This window comes from Pinus tabuliformis, chromosome 1_2, assembly GCF_031772625.1.
Source record: "Pinus tabuliformis cultivar Carrire ecotype Pingquan chromosome 1_2, CPIR1, whole genome shotgun sequence".
Classification (NCBI taxonomy): domain Eukaryota; kingdom Viridiplantae; phylum Streptophyta; class Pinopsida; order Pinales; family Pinaceae; genus Pinus; species Pinus tabuliformis.
In genome coordinates this window covers 1,198,112,613-1,198,138,827 of record NC_142298.1, presented here as the reverse complement: position 1 = coordinate 1,198,138,827, position 26,215 = coordinate 1,198,112,613, and the positions used below count along the sequence as shown (strand labels likewise).

The window sequence follows — 26,215 nt, the reverse complement described above, 5'->3', positions numbered from 1 at the left end:
GAATTTATTGATGAGTACAATGATAACTAGACACAAAGAGATTTCCAATGCGCTATCATGAGCTCAATTTGGAGTTGAGGAAGGCATTCAAAAGTTGACTGTAACAGAACTATGCCTTTAGGCAGCCTCATTTGGCACATTTTTACCAGTCTTGGGAGATTTGATTTTTGATAGGGCAAATGAACTCGAAATTGAAAAATTATAGTTGGGTTAGAAAGTAGACTCAAATCCCTTTCCAACGAGCTATCGTGCACCCAATTTGGACACCGCGAATTCCTCGAAAAGTCTCCTGCAAAAAGCGCTACGCACAGGCTCTATGCGCCGCACCTCAAGCCCAATGCGTCGCGCCTTCCCTGTGCGCCGCGCCACCTGGCGCGCACTTTTGCTAGGGAGCTCCAAACTGAAAAAAGTTTATATTTTTGGATTTTTATGAAAAATCATGACTTCTGGTGCATGTCCAAAAAGTTTGGGCAAGTTTTGAGTCCTCAGGAGGTCAAAAACACTCAAAAAATGACCTCACTGCCCCTATTTTGATACACATGAAGCAGTCTTGGGAGATTGAAGTTTTGGAGGGGAAAATGACATCCAAATTCAGAAATTCCACTTGGGTTGGAAAGTAGACAGGCAGCGATTTCCAACAAGCACACTTGGGCTCAATTTAGACTTCAGGAAGGGCCTCAAATTCAGCCTCAAAGTGGTGCGATGCACAGAGAAATTGGCACTGCGCACAGAGGATTTTTGCTCAATTTTTCACCTTCCAGCTCAGAAATTCGGCCAATTTTACTAGTTTTTATTTGTGATGTAATTTTTGATATATATTGATGTAATTGGATAAACATGATGTAATTTTGGCACATTTTTACTTGTTCTAGAATATTCATTCACCAAAAGGTGAAATGTGAGTGAATGAATCAGTTTCCTAGCATATAGGGGTAAGTTGTTTGACTACCTAGTTTTCAGTTCCTTGTTTAGAATTAGTTCAAACAGCTCCTAGAATGATGAGCTCGACCCCTAGAGGTAAGGGAATGGGTTTGGCTTGTATATATTATGTAATTTCTAAATCATTTTCATGGTTAGACTCTTGGGAAAGTTTGGCACTCTATTGTACATTCATTTCTGCATTTTTGGCTAAGGAAAGACCAGGGTTTTGCAGCACTGTTTGGGATCCATTTCGATTTATGTTTTGATGGTGTGCTTCTATAAGTAATTGTAAGTTCATTAGTGTTATGTTATCATTTTCTTGCTTCCTCTTTTGAATTTGAACAAATGAGTGATTAAGGTAGAATCCATAACTGTTATGCTCTGCCTTTGAATTTGTTTAAATTTCCATGTTTTCATCTGTTTAAGGAGAAATCTTGAGACTCTCTTGCTCTCCTTAGCGCCTCACCAGTCTGATCTATCCATATCACTCACTTTAAAGCATCAAAGCGATTGCCTTCCTTGCCCCAATTAGAACTCTGCAGAAACTGTGCCTCATCCCCGAGCCCAAATTTGCCTTTCCCATTTTTTCAACAAAAATCACCAAAACTCAAATCAAATCCTTTGAACTTAATACCTAGCCTAAGATTAGCTTTTATTACAGTCATATCGAGCCCCATCAATTATCTTTTGTTGAGATCGACCCAGAGAGAGCCTTCTCCTGTCCTCGTAGGGCTAGCTACAAGGCTGAACGTGGTTTGATGTGGACCTAGAACCTTGTCTTTTCAGCCTGAGGCAAATCTAGGCTCTAACATAGTGGCGACCATACTGGGGAAGAAAATGGTTTTCTTGTTGATTTCATTTGTTTTATAAGTTACAGACGTAGCCGGAAGTTATGCCAGGTAGCCTTCGAAATGCTTTTGATTTGCATTAGCGGAAGTAGATAAACGTTGCTTTAGTCAATATCTAGTCTAGCTTGTAAACGTGACATCTAACTTGTTAATTGCCCTAGTACATGTATCAAGCTCAGATTTGATGGTTGATGGTGGACAACGATCAGACATAAGAAGGCTGAAATCATTCACCTAGCGACTCCATTCACTGAAAAATCCAGAAATCAATGCTTCATGGTGACTCCACTGCAGAGAGATCAGGAGCTTTGAGATTTTCAAGATGGAACAGATTGCAATAAGATACGCTCCCATGAGCCGAGATCACATCCCAAGTTTTCCGAACAAAATTCCCAAGGTAGATTAATCAAAGAATTTGCCTATGTTCAGAAATGTGGAAGGTAATGACGCTGCTCTTCATTTGGTGAAATTTCACATTCATGTGCATAAATTAAAGATCAATTTTCCTGAAGATTGTTTGATGAAAATGTTTATGGCTACTCTGGAAGACGAAGCCCGATCTTGGTATGAAAGTTTGCCACCTGCTTCTATATATTGTTTAAAAGATTTTCATGCAATATTATTTGAAAGGTATAAAGAATCATACCCGTCCTTGGCTTTAGTTCAGGACTGTTGTAGCCATGTTCATAGTTTTATTGAAGATCTTGAGAATTTTTATGGACATGATGACTTGATGGACGGAGAAATCATGGAAGCATTGTATGAAAATCCATTTCAGCAGCATAAAGAGAGTGATACTTATCAAGATGATCAGGAAAATTTGCAGCAGGATCAAGATCTTAGTACAGTGGAAGATGAAGGAGTTTTGCATCTTGACAGCCAACAGGAATTACATGAAATGGATCAGCAGTATGAGGAAAACTTGTACACTCCTTCACTTGAAATTAATGAAGACAATCACTGTTTGAGCAAGAGAAAACAAAAAGTTTTATCTCCTCTGTCTGAAGACGAGATAGAACAACTCTTGAACGGTCATGTTCCAACTCAAGTTAACGCAGATCTACAATGTGCACATGGTTAAGAAGGTGATGGTGGAACTTCTTCTTCTTCTGAAAAGGATGACAGTCCTGTAAGCAGCTTTATAGATCAGCAGGTTGAAGATGTCCATATGGCTAAAAGTGATGAAAGAAAAAGTGTCGTTTCAGATCTGTCCATAGAAAAAGACAGCATGCTGGGAAGTCAAGTTTCAATTTCAGAATGTGATGAAGTTAAGTCACCCATTTCAGATTCAGATTGTGATGACCAAGAATACCTTGTGTTGAATCTCACGAAGGAGAACTCTGCTGCTGAAAACAGCTGGAATAAAGTAGACAGAGTTATGAATCCGAGTGTTCTCATGTCATCAGAACAAAGCCTGCATAAAGCGATATTCCAATCAATTCATGAACAACAAGATGAGGTCTTTGCTCTAGTAAGTGAAAAGGTTTCTCTGGATGAATTTATGGTAGATGATAGAAATGTTAGTGTTGGGTTTCAAGAATCATTTGAAGTTTCTTTTCTTATGATTGATGAATGTAATGAGAATCTGGTTGTCATATCATATGAAGATGACCTACCATATATTCAGACTTCACAGACCATTCGAGATTCTCTTTCATATTCTTCCTCATATGTCTCATGTTTTGAATTGTTCTTTGAAGAGGAAATCTACTCATCTACTTGTTCAGAATTATTTTAGGACCAGGAACATATTGAAGTACAGTGTGAAGAAAGATTAAAATCAAAGGAGAAAGACACCTTACTCTTTTAGCAAGAGGAAAGACTTCATGTTTTTCAGGATCCAATGGAAAATATGTTGCAATCAGCAGTGAAGGTGATTATTGCAGTATTCGGTGATGAAGGAGATCGTGGTCAATTAGCTTTTTGGATGCCCAGTTACAAGTATCTACTATTGACCAGGAGATCTAATCAGGAGAATCAATCAAGAAGGCATCTACTTGATTGGTTACATTGGCATTTTGATATAGTTTGATCGTATATTGTCTTGTAAGAAACACAGGTGGTCATGTACTACCACCAAGCTTTAAGTTTTAAGTTCAGGTCTTAGTCATTTTGAGTTAGTTGGTTAAAGTCAAGTTTTTTCAGTCATTTTAGCAGTCATTTCAGTTAACGTTGAGTTAGTTTGAGTCGATTTTCCAGTCAATAAATTGAGTCATGTTGGTTTGTCGAAATAATGGACTCCATAGCCCAATGGACGAAGGCATTGGTCTGCTCTCGCAAAGATCTGTCGTTCTTGGCACCTCTAAGGAGCTACCATCCCCATTGGAGCCAATGTTAGTGTTAGTCTTTCAAGCCTTCCTCCAGTGATCAAACATGCTCTTACAAAGTGATTTTAAGGTGTCAAGGTCAAATTTTATCATTTCAGTGAGTCTTCAAGTAAAATTTGGTCACTATGCATTAGGTCTAGGGTTTGCTTTCACTCCTTTCAAAGTTGTCCAAATGTAGGTCTATGTCACTATTTAGCTGAGTGTACCATCATTCATAGGGTTATCATCATCATGCCAGGTTGTAATGGGTCATTTTATAGCTTGTTCATGCTTCAGTTGCGCCTAGGTTCATTTCCCTCTCCTAGGGTTTTGAAGGCAATTTCTCTTGGATGGTCCAATAATTAGCAAAAATTGTATCCGGATGTTCATGCACCTTCCCCTATCCTTAATATACCTTATTAAACACTTCCCATCACTGAGATCCCCCAAATTCCTCATTTTCGCACAAACCCTAGTTTCTTACTACAACTTGACAATTTTCAAGGCTAGGCCTGTGTTTTGCCTTTTTGCACCCCTTCCCCTCACTCAATTTCTAAGATTACACTTTCCCCTACTTCCTAACATCCCTCCCTACTTCCCAAAATTTCCTCAAGAATTTAGAAGCTCCCTATCCCCTTCATTTCGACAAATCTCTTGTTCCACACATTGGGGTAGGTTTCAATCAAATGATGTTTATGAGCAAGAAAAGAGGAATTTAGGAAAACGGAGAGAAATTTTTGTCCAAAACGGGCCAAGGAATAAAAAACTCCTTCACTTTTTACACATATGTCATGGTTTTAGAGAAATGTCAAAAATACAATTGCCTCGGGAGAATTGATGCACCTCTGAAGTGACCTTGGGAAAATCAATTTTTCTCCTAGCTTGGTCAGCCAAATGACTTTATTGATGAGTAAAATGATAACTAGACACAAGTATATTTCCAATGAGCTATCATGAGCTCAATTTTGAGTTGAGGAAGGCATTCAAAAGTTGACTATAACAGCACTATGCCTTTAGGCAGCCTCATTTGGCACATTTTTACCAGTCTTGGGAGATTTGATTTTTGACAGGGCAAATGAGCTCCAAATTGAAAAATTTTAGTTGGGTTGGAAATTCGACTCAAATACCTTTCCAACGAGCTATTCATCGCCCAATTTGAACATCGAGAAGGCCTCCAAAAGTCTCCTGCAAAAGCGCTATGCACAGGCTCTATGTGCCGCACCTCAAGCCCAATGCGTCGCGCCTTCCCTATGCGCCGCGCCACCTGGCGCGCACTTTTGCTAGGGAGATCCAAACTTAAAAAAGTTTATGTTTTTGGATTTTTCATGAAAAAATCATGACTTCTGGTGCATGGCCAAGAAGTTTGGGCAAGTTTTGAGTCCTCAGGAGGTCAAAAACACTCAAAAAATGACCTCACTGCCCCTATTTTGACACACAGGAAGCAGTCTTGGGAGATTGAAGTTTTGGAGTGGCAAATGACATCCAAATTCAGAAATTACACTTGGGTTGGAAATTAGATAGGTAGGGATTTCCAAAAAGCACACTTGGGCTCAATTTGGACTTCAAGAAGGGCCTCAAATTCAACCTCAAAGTGGCACAACACACAGAGAAATTGGCGCAGCGCACAGAGGATTTTTACTCAATTTTGCACCGTCCAGCTCAGAAATTTGGCCAGTTTGACTAGTTTTTCTTTGTGATATAATTTTTGATCTATATTGATGTAATTGGATAGACATGATGTAATTTTGGCACATTTTTACTTTTTCTAGAAGATTCATTCACCAAAAGGTGAAATGTGAGTGAAAGAATCAGTTTCCTTGCATATGGGGGTAAGTTGTTTGACTACCTAGTTTTAAGTTCCTTGTTTAGAATTAGTTCAAAAAGCTCCTAGAATGATGAGCTTGACCCCTAGAGGCAAGGGAATGGGTTTGGCTTGTCTATATTATGTAATTTCTAAGTCATTTTCATGGTTGGACTCTTGGGAAAAGTTTGGCACTCTATTGTACATTCATTTCTGTATTTTTGGTTAAGGAAAGACCAGGGTTTTGCAGCACTGTTTGGGATCCATGTGGCTTTATGTTTTGATGGTGTGATTCTCTAAGTAATTGTAAGTTCATTAGTGTTATGTTATCATTTTCTTGCTTCCTCTTCTGAATTTGAACAAATGAGTGATTAAGGTAGAATCCATAACTGCTATGCTCTGCCTTTGAATTTGTTTAAATTTCCATGTTTTCATCTATTTAAGGAGAATTCTTGAGAATCTATTACTCTCCTTAGTGCTTCTACAGTCTAATCTATCCATCTCACTCACTTTAGAGCATCAAAGCGATTACCTTCCTTGCCCCAATCAGAACTCTGCAGAAACTGTGCCTCATCCCCGAGCCCAAATTTGCCTTTCCCATTTTTTCAACAAAAATCACCAAAACTCAAATCAAATCCTTTGCACTTAATACCTAGCTTAAGATTAGCTTTTATTACAGTCATCTCGAGCCCCATCGATTATCTTTTGCCGAGATCGACCCGGAGAGAGCCCTCTCCTATCCTCGTAGGGCTAGCTATGACGCTGAGCGTGGTTTGATGTGGACCTAGAACCTTGTCTTTTCAGCCCGAGGCAAATCTAGGCTCTAACAGGTGGCAACCCCTATGGAAGCTTAAGGCACCACACAAAGCCCGATTGTTCATGTGGTGCATATTATCAAATAAAGCGCCTACAGATGATAACCTAAATCGTCGGGCCATACATGGACCATCACGATGTTGTCTTTGCAAGGAATAGGCTGAAGACATTGACCATCTCTTCCTTCATTGCCCAGCGACGAATCAGGTGTGGCATCAGATATATATCTCCCTCAATATCAATATCAGATGGAATGGGACACAACTCATAAATTCTTGGCATACTTGGTGGATCGCAGCAACATCAAAAAAAATTTAAATCTTCCACTACTAGTCTGTCGGGATATATGGCTAGTCAGGAATCATACCATATTATAGGATTCTCCTATCCAATGGACAATGATTTGCAATAACATTGTTTCACTATATCACTTAGTACCTAAGGGTCTGGCATCAAAACCCACCTGAGCCATTACTTCTGAAGTAATTGATCGAACTTTCCCATGGGCATATTTTGATGGATTGGCCTAAGACACTAGTTGTGGGGATGGAGTAGTACTATAGAAATTGGAAAGACATTTTTACAAGCTCAAAATGGGAATAGGGAGGGGCACCAACAATTATTTTGAACTTAACAGTCTCAAACACCTACTCATTTTTGCACTTGAGCAAAACTGCAACACGATACACATCTTTGGGGACTCAAATATTGTTATCAATTGGTTCAACTCTGTATCCCATTGTTACATGCACACACTCAGGGGATTGTTGGATGAGGTCGTCACACTAAAATCACATAGTGATTTTACTTTTTGCTCGCATATATATAAGGAAATGAACAAGATTTCTAACAGTCTTTCCAAGGAGGTCGTGCAGCAACGCAGGGGGCAGTGGATAATTCATGAACACTGAGATCATGATATATATCAGTTCTTCCATAGGCCTTTCATCGAGCATGCTAGCGGAGATGTACCGAATGATCTGCCTTGATCATTCAGTTGTTTTTTTTCTTTTTGATTTTTGACTCAGACTATATGACTCTTAATGCTGTTATATAACATGTTTATTTTATATGTCTTTTATGTAGATATTTATAGTCCTATTTGAACATGACACTGGATAGATGGCTTGGTCCATCTCTAATAATTAGCATATCCTTTATGCAAATTATACAACATGTAATTTTCTTTTGATAACGGAAATTACGATTTTTTTCTTGGGAAAAAATGGATAGATAGAGGCTTATTAATAATAGAATAATCTAATGTGAGTGATAAATAAAATATTTAGATACCCATGTTAAGTAAAATATTTAAATATAATTGTACATTAGAAAAACTATGTATACATTATGAAAATATAATTTTTTATGGTTAAAAAGTTTCAAGTATTGTCATTATTTTATATTCTCGTCATTTTTTAGATTTAATTTTAAGTCAACTTTGTTTGAAATCTAGCAAAAATGTGTTCAAATGCTCAAGTAAAATTTCAAGAAAAAGAGTTTTAAGACATTGACTCCATTTATACATTCAAAAATGCAATTTAAACATATATATATATATATATATATATATATATATATATATATATATATATATATATATATATATATATATATTTTCTTTTTCAAAAATTATATATCTATCTTAACCATAGATTTTTCAAATTTTTAGTTAAATCAAATCTATTGAAATACAAACTTTTTATTCAAATTTTATATTCTCAAAAAAATGTGAATTGCAATAAATTTGATGCCTCTCAACTTTTATAAATCCATAATTAAAATACCTCCATCCATACTTGTCAATATTTATTTATAAATGGAATCCATGCCTCTCTATATTTATAAATTGAAGTTCCATTTTCCTGTCTGAAAAAAATTGAAATAAAACAAAATTAATTACAAAATTAAAATGTTATAATTTAACATGGGAATGTTTGCATCAACGTTATTTACTCATTTATGGTCCTATAATCATATAACTTCATCCCTTGTGGATCGAACAATGTTGTTTTAGGGTTACTATTGCACTGAAACTTCCTCTACTTGTACTCGCGATAGGGCGCCAATGGCATCGTAGGATACATTAAACCCTATCTTATTACTTTAGTCGCTCTACAATTACAAAGGGAGTAATCTAACAAGGTGGAGGAATTGCCCGGTTTCCAACATCGCCCAGAAAAACGTCTGGCTCCGGCCACCGGCAATTCCTCCGCCCTCAGCCACCTTTCGCGAGCTCTGCCACTATTCCACCCACCACCGTCGAACATTAAATTGTCTGACAGAATTCTGAGCGCGGGTATGGAAATTCTGAGCGCGGATTTTCCCCAAACCAATTCCCATTTAGCTCATTCCAATTTGAATTTCCCCGCAGGCTCTGCAACTCCCCTAACCAATTCAACTCACCAGCTCACCAGCTCACTTCGAGGGAAAACTCTACCCTGCGCTTTGCAGTTCACCACCCAGGTGACAGACAGGCAGCAAACCAAAGCGAACATCACCAGGAAACAGACAGGCAGGTTCACTTTTACACTCTTCTCACCTTACCACCACTCAAACTGGATTTTGTTCGTTCCTGGTGAAATTGTCCTTTCTCAATCACAACACGCTCCAACTTCAACTTGTCAAATGCTACTTTGAGCATCCGACACTATGTTTACAAATAGTAGTGATTAGGAGATGTTTATGACATTAATCAAATGTTCTTTAATTTCTTGTATGAAAGTTTCAAAAGTAGACAAAGCACACTGAGATACCTTACCTCAGCTGAGTGAGTTGTGCAAAGCCTATAAACATGTTTGGTTTGCCCAATCCTATGGCATCGATCCATAGCTTGCAAATCCATTTGTGGATTCTGTAAATATGCCAACAACTAATATATAAAACATTTTCAAAAGCATGAAGGCTTTACAATGGGACTGCAAAATTACAAAACATGGCTCATAAAAAATAGGTTCCATGTTATGCACAAAATTAGCGTTGATGCAAGCCAAATCATGTCCAAGTATACAAATTTTTTAGACAAAGCCTGTGTTGATGCAATGGAATAAAAATAATTTTCTTGCCTAGTCACTGTCATAAATGATGCAAGTATCTGCAAAAATAAGATTAATCCCAAGTCCACCAGCACGTGTGCTTAGCAAAAGGACATGAAGTTTACTGTTTGGATCATTAAAATCTTTGATCTGAATCAAGTTCCATACAGAATGGGTAAATCAACCAACACATAAATTCATTAAAAATTAAAACTAGGCAGGTAAAAAAAAGTATTAAAGCTCTCTACTCTCTTAGGAATTAAGCCTAGTTCTTCCAACAACCAGAAGTCTAGTTCCAGAAACTGCTTCTTTGGGTAATTTTGTTATTTGACACAATTTTAATTGACCAAGACAAAATCAAAATCATTTGAGTTTATGACATCAAATTCAAACAAATGATCATGCAAAAAAGAACAGAGAAGGCTTGAGAGCAACCTATCTTTTCCTATCATCCAGTTTAATAGACCCATCAATGCGACACATATTTTTTCCGCTCTCACTCAAGCAGTAGTCGCGTAGGTCCAACACTCTTTTCCATTGCGAAAATATTAGAACCTGTCATCATCCTCCAATCTTGCAAATCAGGATTGCATGCAGTTAAGGTTTCAGAATGAATACCAAAGCAAACAGAACCCAATCATATCAAGTATTATGCTTTGTTCATATCTACTGAGATCCTTGTATGATTCCGAACTCTTAAATGTTTTAGAAGCCTGTCCAGAAGCTAAAATTTACCACATTGTTCCATCAATTTCTCTTCTGGAGGTAGAGATCTGAAATAAATATAAATTCCAATAAGATGATATAAACCACAAGTATTTTCATGTTGCATAATGAATGTAATCAATCAACTAAGAAAATGACAGGAAATGCCCTCAAAACCAAGGAGACATGACAAAGGAATACAGGATATCTCAAACTGTGACTGCAAAAGATCTGGATGGTTGAAATTCTTGCGCAGTTGAATCATCAGATTGTCCAGACTGGTTTTCACTACTCTACTTGTAGTCATGAAAATCCATCTAGTTGACTTTTGTACTTTCTAAAATAGTAGTTAAGTTTTATGCATTGTGCATCAAAACTCTACTGTGTTAGGGGAGCTGTAGAGCAACCAACATGAAGTGATGAGATATCTTTATGTATCAAACATGTTAAGGAATAACACAATGATGGATTGAGTGTTCATATGCATTAATAGTGAGATACAAGCGAAGCATAGGGATTAAATTTGAAAAATATCAAATGGATACTTACTCATCATCCTCATTCTGATTTGTAGCATTTTTATTCTGATTTTGTTATTTTCAAAAACGATAGAAATTGACCTCACTTGGCACAGTGAAGGACAATAGACACAAACTTAAGCTTGAGCTTGAGATAGAAAAAAGCAACAGTGCATACATTAACTCAAGCTTAAGTTTTTGTCTATTGTCCTTCACTGTGCCAAGTGAGGTCAATTTCTATCGTTTTTGAAAATAACAAAATCAGAATAAAAATGCTACAAATCAGAATGAGGATGATGAGTAAGTATCCATTTGATATTTTTCAAATTTAATCCCTATGCTTCGCTTGTATCTCACTATTAATGCATATGAACACTCAACCCATCATTGTGTTATTCCTTAACATTTTTGATACATAAAGATATTTCATCACTTGATGTTGGTTGCTCTAACACATAATCATCTTAGTGTAATCTATCTTCGCGCTTTGTGCCATGTGATGGGTTGACCTAAGATTTGATTGCACCACCGTGATGACTCAATCGCTTCTTTGATGCACCAGATGGATGGATCACCTTATTGGAGTCTTTTTCTACCTGTCCATGTGCTTCATTCAACTTCACTACTTCAAAAGCATTACTAACCTTGGATTCTACTACAGATTAATAGATGAGCTACATAAATTGTTAATTTCTACAATACTTGCATATTAGCCTAATTTTACAAAGAAAAACATATAAAACGTAGAATAACAAAATTATTACCTTTGTAGAACCTTATTTAGTTCATATGGAAGATTTCATGTGAAATATGACAAAATGATGTAGGAAAGATGATTATGAGGGTTTCTACAAGGTAAAAGAGATCAGACTAATGTAGAAAAATGATAAAATGTTACTAATTATGGGCCCATCATTCCCCATACTTAATTTAGTGCATGTCCTCATGCAATTTGACAAAATTGCAATTCTTTTGTCAACTTCCTGATTTAGAGTATGGTTTCAGATGGTTAGATGAAAATGTCCAGGTTGTTTTGGGTGCCCTTATTTTTCATGGCAACAAACCATCTAGGCTTCCTCACTAGTATATTTTCGTTCATAATTTTGATCTTTAAGTGTAGTTCCCTCCTATATTTCTTGAATTTGGAATTTTTATGCTACTAGTGATACATCCTTTTGAGAATCTTATGGTTTTTCTCTTTGAGCATTTCATTCTCTCTTTTGATATGTCTCTCTAAAACTTCCAATTTTGTTACCTCTTATTTTGATGCTTTGATGATATCCTTTTCCATAGGAATGTCTAAAGGAAAGTCACACTACTCAAAATAATGTTCAGGAATATGAGAATAATCTTGTACCTTTTCATTATGTGCCTCTTGTTCCACGGAATTGATTTATTCATAGACCTATTGTTGAATTTTATCTCATCCTAGATTTGTTGGTGACAATTAAGGCTTTCTTGCTTCTAAGTTTTCCATTATTTTAGGTGAAACAAGGTTATTCTCATTACCTTGTTTTTTCATGCTTCTTGTTACCCTTATGTATTTATTTTTATTTTTATTTTATGTTTTAAATATTTTAATCCCGTAAAATTTTTACTTTTAATACCTTTCTTGTCGATAAAATTTCTAATGGCAATATTATGTTTTGTTTGTTTTAGAGTCATGTCTTCTCCTCTTGTCAATTTCCTTCTTATTTTTTAATTGTCTTCTTCGATGTCTTAATTTGTAATTTAGGTCTTATGAGCCTTTCCTTTTACTTGATTCAATTTTGATGACTTTCCTTGTTCAAGAAACTTAGGAACCGGGGTTTCATTATTCTCAAGGATCTCTTCAAATTCTGGTACTAAATTCTCCATATGATCCTCTAGATCTATATATGTGATTTCCTCTATTTCTTGTATTGATGCTTCCATTAATTTTGAATTTACTTCTATAATAAACAGGGTGCAATTGAGTTTTCTTGCCAAATGTTTGATGAAATGCATGAGTAGGACTTGGTTTCTTTGAATTCAATCATTGCAGGATATGCAAACACTGGGGACGGGGAGAAGGCACTTTGTTATTTTGTCTGAATGTTGAGGGCAGGGATGAGGCCGAACCGAATCACTTTCACTAGTGCTCTTGGTTTTTGTGTTCGTGTTGAAGATAGAGGAGGTACGCGAGTACATGCCCATATTGTTAGAACTGGATTTGAGTCTTGTATATTTGTGGGGAGTGCCCTTCTTGACATATATGCCAAGTGTGGAGGAAGCAAACAGAGTGTTTGACAATATGTCGGAAAGGAATATGGTGTCGTGGACTGCCATTATTTTGGGGTATGCCTAGAATGGTCATGGTGAGGAGTCCCAGAGGTACAAAGATTAATTAAATGGCGAGGTCATGTTGGTGGAAATAGGTTTCAAAACACATTGTAAACAAACTGGATTGTCAAGTCTGAAATACTTATTGGAAATAAAAACATTAAAGAGTATTGAACATTAATATCAAAACCTAAACAATTCACTTGGCAACCATCTACAGGAATGTAACCAGTAAGGAATGTGCCATCATCTCTAACATTTTTAGCCTTTTCTCGCCTCTAAGATAGAAGTCAAGGACACCACTGTTCAATATATTTTGAGATCTGTCTTGATTAGATTTGAATGCAAAATGATATTGTTGTGGATCAACGAAAAAAGAAGAAGACATTTTTTAAAGATTTGCACATGTTTCATGTATATATGGCAACACATTAGTGGAATGAATTTAATAAGATGAAATTGTGTTGTTCCTAAATGAAGATAGTGAAATCTTGAGTTTATGATTTTGTACTTTATAGAAACAGTAAGAAAAGGTAATGGAAAAGAATATGTATAGAGTTGGAAATAGCCTTCTATTGTCTTTAAAAGCCGCCTATTTTATCCTTACTTTGGGGAGATTTTGTCATTAAAGAAAATTCTACGTTGGACTGTAACATAAGGGCAAGAAAACTACCCTTTTATTTGTTTACTTTCAACAACACCAATTGGCAACTATGATGAGAGATTGCATGAGTCAGTCTTACATTGAATTTGTGAAAAAAATTATCTGCTTTCTTGAATTATATATGATTGAAAAACATGTTGAGTATTAGGAAATAGATAATTGTCTACTTTTTTAACATGAATTTATTGTTATCATCATATTTTTTCAGGTATTTGAAGTGTAAAAGATGGTGAAAAAGTGGCGTTTATGCATTGAAGTGTGCTGGTTTCCAAATCCAGGTCGAGTAGTTGTTAAATTTGTCCTTTACAATATGGCAACAAATCATTTATTTCATGGAAAGAGAGAAGTGCCTGGAATGATGACAAACAATGAGGCATATTACATTGCCCTTGTTGAAGGGCTAAAAGAGGCAAAACAACATGATGTCAATGATATTGAAGTCTTCACCAACTCGGAGTTGATATGTAATCAGATGAAAGGCATCTATCGAGTTCGGAAGGACAATTTAAAACCTCTTCATAAGGAAGCAATAAATTGGAGTTGTCAATTTCAACATTTTACCATCAATCGCTCTGCAGATAATGAAAAGATGTCCATTTATATAATGTTCAGAACATTTTTAAGCACATATGTAGATGTCAAATATGACATAGGATCACCATCCACTGCAACAAAAATCATTGATCACCATCAATATAGATCCCCATTGTGTGAATGGGTTGTTGTTATCATTTTTCTAGGGTCTATCATAGCATGGTTCTTTCACTGAAGAAGAACCTGTCAATGTTTTATTTTCCCCAACATGCAACGGTTACAGTTTTTTGTATGGGAGACAAATTTATGGACAAATGTATTTTGAGAAAAGTTACTGGTTCATGGTTTTGTGATTATCATTAATACATTATGGTATTGCCTGTTCCTTCCAAACACCTTCTTAGATCTTTGTTTCTGGAAAGATATTGATATGCTATGTGATTTGTTTGTTGGTTGTTGACCAATGATGAAAGGTTTGTTAATGTTTATAAGGAATTTATTCTTAATAACACTACTATTTCTCAATCACCTAGTCACTCTTCCCATCTCCACCTTGGATTTCATCCCAATAGTTTTCCCAGATCACAACTCTATTTTGGCTTGACTTCTTTGTATTTCAGATATTGTGCTTGTGGATTTATCATGATAGTAAGGACCTAGTCTTTTTAAATCAAAGAAAATATTTCTCATGCTTAGTGTGTCATAAGCAAGGAAATGTCAATATTTCTCCAAGAAATCACATCCATCATGATGGTCTAACAAGGTTGGTAAGCTGCATTTTGGGACTTGGTCATATTTATATGTTTTAAAAAAAGTTTCGTCTATTGAGCAATTTATATGATTCCAAGTCGGCAGACATGATCAATTCAAGTTTTACATACAGGTGGCTTTTCTAGCCCATGAATAATATCCCTGCTGATGAATTTGGTCATCGACCATGCAAACGAGTCAATGCAACTTTTGCAAAAAAAAATTCAGAAAAGTTCCAAACATGGCATTTCAACTCCAAGCCTTTAAGGATTTTCGTTGTACAAATTGTCCTCATTTTTTGGAAATTTAGTGTGCTTGCTAAGTGAAATCTTCAAGAAAGTTTTAGATTTCGAAAAAAATAGTTTGTTCTAATTTGTGATCTATCCTCTCTTTAGTTACTAGCAAACACGTAAATTTAGTTGGAAGAAGGAACAACAATAACCACATGTAATAGCCCCCGAGGCCTAGACCAGTTAGTGACAGGGTGTTTGTTAAAAATTAAGGCACACCTTGTGTAAAAGGTCCCAGGTTCAAACCCCAACTTACCTTTGTTCACAGAAGGGGCATATGTGGAAACCTAGAGGTTATAGTGGCAATGATTAGAATTGATCCCGAGCCATGCGAGTATGAAATGGGCCTAATTGCCAATTTCTCTAGTCAAACATTTAAAAAATTAAACCAAATAAAAGACTTTAAAACAATAAGTGCATATGATGAATTTTGGACCACCTTCCATACAGGAACACAAACTAAGCATATAAATGAAAGAGTATTGTTGAATCAAGCCAAGTTCTCCATGCTAAGATATTCAAAAATCAAGTATTAACAAGATGTGTAGAAATTGAAAATTTCTATTTAACATGACAGAAAAGGCTTAGAAAATTTTCCTCGTTTTTTGCAAGAGGTTTTTAACCTAGGTATGATACATAAAAGCTTGCCATAAATTTTCCAAGTTACATGTAAGAAGTGAACATTCTTGTATATCAACTGAAAGCAGAGGCAATCCAAAGAGTAATTATAGATAAACCAACCTGTATAACCTCTCTGTACATTTTATCTTATTCGTGCAATCCAATTAGAAGAATAAGAATCAAATTTAGATTGAAAAAATTTATCATTATTTCATTAACAATCTAACAGAGAAATGAAGCAGCGATAATACATAATCCTCATTTGTTTATAATATTTCCAAAAGATTATATCTACCTTGAAATTTATCGCATTTCTTAGTGATCTACATATTTCTATTAACAATTTTGATGTAAAAGGGAATAAACTAGTAACTTTCGAAACAATCACAGAAATAATGATTTTGAAAAACAAAAGAAAACACATTTCTTATCATTCCTTGGTAGCAAATGTGTACAACTTCCACCATTTTTATGCTCCATATATCCTCATTATGTTTACATTCTTGACAAAACCTTTAATTTGCATTCACTGTGTTGTGTGATTGGCTTTTGTCTAGTCTATATATAACCAATTAAATTTGGCTTATTTGCATTCTACAAAATTAGGCCTGCAGCGTCTATTCATAGAGCAATCATTTTTAACTAGGCAAGAGTTCAAAGCTTCTAAACCTGACGACATATGTAAAGAAGAGACTTATAAAATACTGCATCATTCAAGGAATGAATTGTAAATTGGAGAATAGCTAAAGGCCAATAAATCGTCCAACTAGCAGCATCCATATCAATTTAAAGACTGGATACAACATGGACAAAGAATTTTGCGCTGGTACGAGCTTTTTTGCATTAATCCTGAGAATATTTCCCTTACCACCAACACCTGCCATGCACAAAGTTTGAATACATTTTCAAATTCAATTTATAGTTCAAACATTATTACCATGTCGTATCAAATTTGATTCCCTCAAGTTACAGACTTCTCATCAAGGGAAAAAACAACAATTTGAAAAACAATTTAAATTTTATAGAGACTAATTCAAATTGCAGTTCAAAATCCTCTCTCTTTCCATCTTCAGTGGAAGTTTGACACCGAGAGACCCAAAATGTTACCCACTTTCCAGCATACATTGACAATCACTAGACCAAACAAGTTTTGTAAAAATTACACAAGAAAAATTGATTCTGCTCCTTAACCTTGCATTGATTGCCAATCCCACTACCTTAGATCAACTTGCCACTTGCCATCAAAGTTAAGTGGGCAGTTAATGGTAAATCAACAAGGGATACAATCCATTGTTGCATAAGGATGGATTCATAGAAGTCTTACCCAAATAAGTGCGAGGCTGACAGCATATCTTAACAATCATTAAAGAACACAACTTTTGCAAGAATCACACATCAGCTAAATTGATTATGTTCCATCATCTTGTGTCTGTTGCCAAACCTACTACCTCATATCAACTTCCCATCAAAGTTCAATTGGCTACTAAATGGTAAATCAACAATAGATAGGAGCCATTTGTTGCATAGGGACATAATCATGGATTGTAATCGAACATAATTGTTTGCTCTTGGCTAAAATTACAAGTTTCAAAACCATTGGTCATAATAGAACACACAGTATGCACAATATCATATGTTCTACCAAGTTTCCAGGGCAACAGAGTGCATGAGTGGAGAAACACACATGGGGGACATGTGGGAAACCCCAAATTTTAGGGAAATTCATGGGGGACAGGGGGGCATCGGGGCCCCTAACATAGGGATCCCCATATGATAAAATCTCAACAACAACAATTCAACCCATGAAAATTCATCAATGTACAATCAAGTGGAAATGCTACAATCCAAAATCTGGAAAACTGTTAAGTCCACTGAAATATGAATGGGATATGAAATTTTACTTTCTCCATATGAAGTCCAATGAGATTTGCACCTCTCAAACATCTTGAAATAATTAATATTACCATTAACCACCAAGATCACAAACTCCTCAAAACTCATTCCCCTATCTTTGTTCTGTCTTATTAGGTCAAGAATCATTTCCCATGTGTTTCCCCTTATCCTTTTTTTGTAGATGGGGGGGTGTAGCTGGGAAAAATCATCCCCCACACTCAGGAATCATTTCCCTAAGCTTCCCCAAAAGTGGAACATACAAACCCAGAAGTATGGGAAACACACTAGGGGGCACATCCCCATGGAACACTGACAATATCTAAACCAAACCCACTAACTAATGAATTTAATTAATATCTTCATCCATCAATCCATTCAAAATTGGATTTTAAAATATAATGCCAAGTTGAATTGTCATCAGCCCCAGCAAATACCAGCCTTTACTGTCTTTGTTTGTCATATATCACTTGCCAGTCATTTGACATGTGGGATGATCCTTGAATACTAGGTGTCTACCACTAGTTTCTCTCTTCTATCAATAATGGAATGTAAAACTATGCAAATTTCTTAATTGCATAGCATCCTCACATAATTGATATGCATACTAGACATGGCCACAAAACTCCTTCCATAGTTCCCCCCTTTAATCAGACCCCAATCTCCTAGTCATTATACAAGTGTGCTGCACAATAATTGTCCTAATCAAATTCCAGCCCAAATACCTATTTCATACTACACTATGCAATCACTTCAACTCTAATTTATGCCTAGGTGTTCCCAGCTATAACAGTAAAATGATTGAAGTTACTTTCCATCAAAATCTCACCACACAGTATTTATTGTTTTTCAACATTAATCATGATGCAAGGAGTACCTGAACGATGGATGGCGATATACCCTCAAGGACTTCATGTACAAAGAGCATGTAAACAAGCTACTATGATCCAATGATGCAATTAACTGCTGTCAGCTTCTTGCAGGAGATAAGTCAAAGGCAACACTATGATAAACTTAGCCCCGACATTCACACATTTAGTTATGGAAATTGTCAAATAGTTTGATTGGTATATGTGAAAGTCACAGTAAATATAGCATGAACATTTTATGTCTACTCCATATACCCATCTTTCTTGCCTTTAAAAAGAAATATAATTTGATGCAATTGTTTTCCCAATCTAAACCAAACTGAATATAATAGAATTCCAGATATTCCCATGAACAATAGAAGAAAACAAAAAGTTGATTTAGGATTGATAACAAGAACCATAAAGCAAAGACAATAGCAAGAATGACAACAAATGAGCTTCCTTCTCGTACCAAATGAGCTTATGCTGAGATCATTTTTACTGAGCATTAGTAATCCTCAAAAGATGAGCTTGAATCCTTTTAATGGCAGAAATGTGTAGTGGCCAGTGGATATGCTAAAAAAGGGGTTCTCTTCTCTGCAACAATTCTCCAATAAAAGAAATAATTGAAATCTTACAGTAATGCCTGCTTACCAAGTTCAAGCTGTGTAGAACTGGAATCATGGGGTAGTTTGATTGGTATATGTGAAAGTCACAATAAATATAGCATGAACATTTTATGTCTACTCCATATACCCATCTTTCCTGCCTTTTAAAAGTAATATAATTTGATGCAATTGTTTTCCCAATTTGAACCAAACTGAATATAACAGAATTCCAGATATTCCCATGAACAATAGAAGAAAACAAAAAGTTAATTTAGGATTGATAACAAGAACCATAAAGGAAATACAATAGCAAGAATGACAACAAATGAGCTTCCTTCTCGTACCAAATGATCTTATGCTAAGATCATTTTTACTGAGCATTAGTAATCCTCAAAAGATGAGCTTGAATCCTTTTAATGGCATAAATGTGTAGTGGCTAGTGGATATGCTAAAAAAGGGGTTCTCTTCTCTGCAACAATTCTCCAATAAAAGAAATAATTGAAATCTTATGGTAATGCCTGCTTACCAATTTCAAGTTTTGTAGAACTGGAATCATGGGGTAGTTTGATTGGTATATGTGAAAGTCACAGTAAATATAGCATGAACATTTTATGTCTACTCCATATACCCATCTTTCCTGCCTTTAAAAAGAAATATAATTTGATGCAATTGTTTTCCCAATCTAAACCAAAATGAATATAATAGAATTCTAGATATTCCCATGAACAATAGAAGAAAACAAAAAGTTGATTTAGGATTGATAACAAGAGCCATAAACCAAACACAATAGCAAGAATGACAACAAATGAGCTTCCTTCTCGTATCAAATGAGCTTGCACTGAGATCATTTTTACTGAGCATTAGTAATCCTTAAAAGATGAGCTTCAATCCTTTTAATGGCAGAAATGTGTAGTGGCCAGTGGATATGCTAAAAAAGGGGTTCTCTTATGGCAGAATATAAAAAAATGATGAAGAAAGCTCATTAAATATGCCTTCTGTGGAATTCTAAAACCTAAAACTCTGTTTCAAATAATTGAACCCCATCGATATTTTTAAATGTTGTCAAATTTTATAAATTTTGTTAAGGGAAATGAGCAAGGACAAAAATTCTTAGAACATTTATGAAGTGTAATGTAATATGGGATTTTGTAGTTCCTAGAAAATGCCTAATCCATTTCAACTATTAGGGGTAGGTGGGTATAGGAATACTGTCATTACTATATGCATCATAGAGCCATTTGATCAATAGAGGAAATATGGTGAGGGGAGCAGATTTCAAAGAATGAATCAGTGTTTTCATTGGCATGTTCGAGGAACATAGATGGAATAGAGTGGACACTTGCAAGGATCTTCCTTGTTAGCTTAAATTGGTTAACTAATCATTTAAAGGGGTTACCATTGGAATGGTAAGTATAGTGATTGCAATGGATCTGCTTTATTGACATAAAAAGGAAGATACCAAAATGGAGTGGAGCTGAACATCAAAAGTTTGGAATATAACAGATTGCTAGCAAGAAATTCACTGCAATGGATTTCATTATATTCAATTTACTACAAAATGCTAGAATTGTTTCCTCAAGACCACGGAAACTGCCACAGTATTGAATAATACTTCCCTCATGCTTCCAGAGAATAATTTCATGTAATGATTCTTATACAAAAGGTAAATTAATCTATCACAGCTTTATCACTTGCTATACAACTAGAAGTTGGAAAACCATGGACTAGATAAAATACAAGCCTTCAACCATGACCATCACTTCCATGATGCGTTTTACAGCAAAAAATATTTGTATAGATAAACATTGTGTGCTTGGAAAAAGACCACATTGTGTGCTTGGATGAGAGTTGCATGCTTGGAAAAATACCACATTGTGTGCATGGCTGAGAATTTATGTCTTCCACATTGAGGTTCAATGCATGAACAATCCTGGTTGGAAGCAGAACTGTAAAACAACCTGAAAAAAATAGCATCCACGTTACAATTTGAAAATTAATCAACACCATCATTATCGCAGCAGACCATAAACTATATGTGACTAGGAACATCAACATGCATATATACATGAGCACACAAGATCAAAATAAACACTTTCACTAAACACACCACTAAAAGATAACAACCGACGTTGATTTGGACAATAGGACAGTTAACACTTTATCACAAGCATAAAAGGACAGAACATGATTCAGTGAACATTAACAAATCATGAAGAGGGCATGTCCAAAATAACATAACAATCTACTACGCTATCATATACTATTCTATGAAGGCAAAATCAGCTTAATGAAGTCATGAAAATCCAACGAGATCTCTGACTAGAGGCAAGGAATCAAAAATCCAACAACATAAAATGCAAGATAAGGTTCAAACCTCATTGGCCTTTGACCATCTAACCATAACTTTATAAAGATGTAAAATATAAAGATCTATAAATTTAATAAACATCGAACCATGAACATAGGTATGAGAACATAGTAACTACATGTTTAAGTATAAAAATCAAACATGTTGCATGAACATAAATAAGTAAGAGATTCTATTTTACAGTCAGCATGATGGATAGGGAAAAAATAACAGAATGGGCAATGAACCCATAAGATGGTCCTTCTCCTCAACCATGAACAAGCATAAAAAGGCATGTAAATCCCATGACTTTGGCATAGGAAATACAATTAACACCTTAGGGGGGGGGAAGGTGTTGAGAATTGAACTTTGTTTCAGTGAGAAATGCATGGGAAGAAACATAAGCACTGACAATGATCACATTTGGCAATCCTAATTTTTCAATGACCATGAACAGATTATGAAAAAGGTATTTTCATAACAACATAACAATAGGAAAAAATAAATATACTTATCATATGAAAAAGGGCTACCCACCTGACGAGGCCATGAAAACCTAACTTATCTATTCTTTGTGCATACTTCATTGATTGCCACTAAAGTTGAAGTCCTTCCATAGATGATCAGACATGGTAGAAGATGATGCTTCTCCACTTATTCTATAGTTACCTAGATAAGTGTCAAACATTATCGCAATTTTTTTTCTAGAGCATCAAGGTATATGTACACACATAGTGAAAGAGTGTCAAATGTACCTGGCATGGCAGATAAGGTTGGATGGTATTGCATCTATCTTTGGTTTTGGGTTATCGCCATGGTTGGGGATTGTTGCATTGCTATAAAAATAAACATACCACATGTTAAAGAATGGTGATGATTAAATACTTAAATCTAAAACCATGACTCTATTCAACACATGAAACTAACCTAGAACCATAGATAGGGCATTATTTGATCGATGACGTCCTCGCTTATTGAGGTATTGAAACTAAAATGGTTCATATTCTGATGGATCAACATTTAAATCAATTTCCAAACCATTGTTTTTTCTACTGCTTCTTCTTTTCTTTGTGGGGCTAAGGAAACTCTTCTTCCTCTTCAAAGATGGATCAAGAGAACCCAATCCAGGTGTGAAGTCAAAATCAGTAACATACAAATTATTGGCTTCATCCAACATTTTTTTAAGCATACTAGGCAACTAGAATGTCTTCATCAAAGTAGTAGGAGGGTTATCTAAAATGAGATGTGTATAGTTAAACAACTCCTTCCTTGCTAAATGAAGTGTCTCGGCATCTGCATCAATAATATTTGTGGCCATAAGAGTAGCATCGACATCTACATCATGGTTTTGAGGCTCTATATTGCTCTCAGGTGGGTCATTGCACATGGTATCCTCTGCATGTTGATGAAGCAATGGATTTGAATTATCCGAGTGGAAATACAACCAATTAACCTTTATGGCATGCTTTCAAATGTTTCCACGAATATACCATGGACATTCACACGTTATAAAATCCGTACGATACCAAGTGACAAGGTATTTTTTACCTCGATCTGTCTGACTTCTCACCTAATAAGCACGGTTTATGCTCTCATGAGGACAACAATTAGTATCCATAATTTTTCTTGCTAGTTCCACTGATGATTCTAGCTGCTTTTCTCTCTTGTAGTTACTTAGAAATCCTTCTTCTTTTAAGATTTCCTTGAACCGATAACAAGGTTCAATTGTTGTTAGTAGCATATGAAATAACCAATCCATCCTCTGGGCACACTTTTTCCTTCTATCAGATAGAAATGTTGTTTTTAGGTAACAATGGTATGACTCAACAGAATTATTAGTCTCCTGATTTGCATGAGGAAACTCCCGACAACCTTTCACCCACATACTTAATTTCAAATAGAACGATGTCAGTCTCACTATATCACCTTTATAGAAGAAGAACATGCATATAATACGAAAAAAATGTTTACTTATGAATCTTATCTCTAGTGACCCAATTATTGTTGAAATATTCTAAGAACTTCTCTTCATCTACAAATTTGATAAAAAAATTGATTGATTGCATCTTCCACTTCATAATTGAGAGTTTATTTCATGATGAAACCTAACACACTGAACATCTCATTGGCTTTTATGAAACTAGTGGTCAATCGATTGACATTTTTCAACCAAGCCCTCCGCACATGCCAAATGCATAAGATCACATCACAACCTGTGATCCTCCTGCCATATTCAATGCATTTTAGTGTGGTATTTTTAGAAAAAATGCAAGTTTGGTTATATCATGACAATGATAAAGCTACCTCAAGGCACTAATTTCAACCAGTGCATCATCAACCATGAAAGCATTGACTTTCCAATCAGGACGGACATGGAAACACTTACGCATGAGTTGCTTCAGCCATATTGCAATATCATATGATGTTTTTCGTGATGCCACGACTCATGCAGCAAGCAGTAGCACCCTGCTTTGTTGTTCATCAAATTCCACGAGTGTATACAACTGATACTGTCATTTTCAACATTACATAAAGTCAAATACAAGTTATTAATTATTTTGAATGTATACAACTTAAATAAATATATTCAATCAATCATTAACATCTAACTTACCCCATATTTATTTGTGTTAAATGTTGAATCCATGACTATTAAGCTATTGTGTGATAGCTTGATCATTGTCTCCAATGTCCACTTTGTTTGAATCCCTATTATGAAAGGGACCTCCACACTACTGGGCTTTTGGTAAAAGAAAGAATCTTCCCGATGCTTTTGATACCAAAGGTTTACACACATTTCATCTTTTTTGTGAAGATGATAATTTCCCTTTGCCAACCTATTTTAGATGTTTACAATATATTTCCTGCATAAGAAAAAATCTCTATCTCGAGCTTCCACATCGATGTCAACATGTTTCTTAATGTGGGTTCTATACACTACATCAACAGGACTACCAAAAAGAAACAACTCTCTACATATTCAACAACGTCCCTTGAAAGCTTTGGCCTATGCAAGGTCCTAATCTCACCTGAAGTGTCACATTGACCATGACAAGCCCAAGCATCCTCATCTTCATGTTCATACATATTGAAAGTTAATATTGCTCTATCAAGAATTTCATGCATAACTTTCACAATAAAGTGGCATTGGCAACCCTTTTTCTGCACAAATGAGGTCCTTCGTTAGCTGGAAGATTTCCTCTTTTGTCCTCTGGGCCAAATAAACAATGATAACTACACCAAAAATTTAAATTGTTAGTACATACAAAGAAAGATAACCGTTGTTTCAAAAGATCTAAACAATACATATTTTAAATACTCACATCTCATATTGCAATGCAGAGGTAGCTCTTTCTTTTGGTTCTTTTTTTTGTTTTTCGTATGAATTTACATGGAGCAATAGGGTTTTCTTCCTCTCCTTTGATAAAGTCAGCAACTCGTCGTAATGGGATTATGACAACTCGCTCAATACTATTGTTTTTTCTATTTATTTCCGTCCAAGCCAAGTCTTTACTAGAGAACGTCATTTTGCCTTTGCAGTCTTGCACCTCAAGATCCATGATATATTGTCATTTTTTTCGCTTGCCCATTTTGAACTGATCTGGTCAAACAATATGCAAGGACATCAAAATTTAACTTTCAATCTTAGCAAGTTATCCAACATTTATATAAATATAAAACCTCTTTTATGCTTTTTTTGAGGTATAAAATATCAATCACTCAATAATGACAAAAATAAATAGCACAAAAGGATGCAAAAAAATTGGGATGCAAGCCTTTCCTTTAAGATGCTGCTTCTTGCCTCATTCACTTTGAACATGGTGTTCCTTAAATGAAAGATTCCTTTGACAACATGAACATATGCAATCTAATGAATGTTGGCCATGTTTTTTGAGGGTGACCATTTGCTAAGCAGGACTAGACTTGAATGAAAGGGCTTTCTACAATGTATGTTTACATCACAACTCTACTAGTAGTTTGTCCTCAAAGATTCTCGGTGCTGCCATAATATATGTGAAATTTATAGCAGGTAATCATTATGCTCACATTCTACTACTCGTGGAAAAGAGATGTGCTAGAACAAAGAAAAGGCAATGAAATCTTCAATTCCAACACAAACACCAAGAACACTAGTGAAAGTGATCCGGTCCGGCCTCATCCCTGCCCTCAGCATTCGGAAAAAATAACCAAGTGCCTTCTCCCCATCCCAGTGTTTGCATATCCTACAATGATTGAATTCCAAGAAACCAAGTCCTGCTCAGGCATTTCGTCAAACATTTGGCAAGCAAACTCAATTGCACCCTGTTTAACATATCCTGTAATCATGGTATTCCATGAAATAGCATTCCGCTCATAAATTCGTCAAACACTTGGTGCACATCATTGACACTTCCACATTTAGCATACATGTT

At 35.6% G+C, this 26,215-nt stretch overlaps 1 pseudogene; it reads right to left on the bottom strand.

The window, feature by feature from the left end:
* The window catches only part of LOC149210543 (chromatin remodeling protein DDM1-like), a 55,323-nt pseudogene extending 44,584 nt beyond the window's left edge, over nt 1-10,739 (bottom strand).
* Between the last annotated feature and the right edge of the window lie 15,476 nt (nt 10,740-26,215).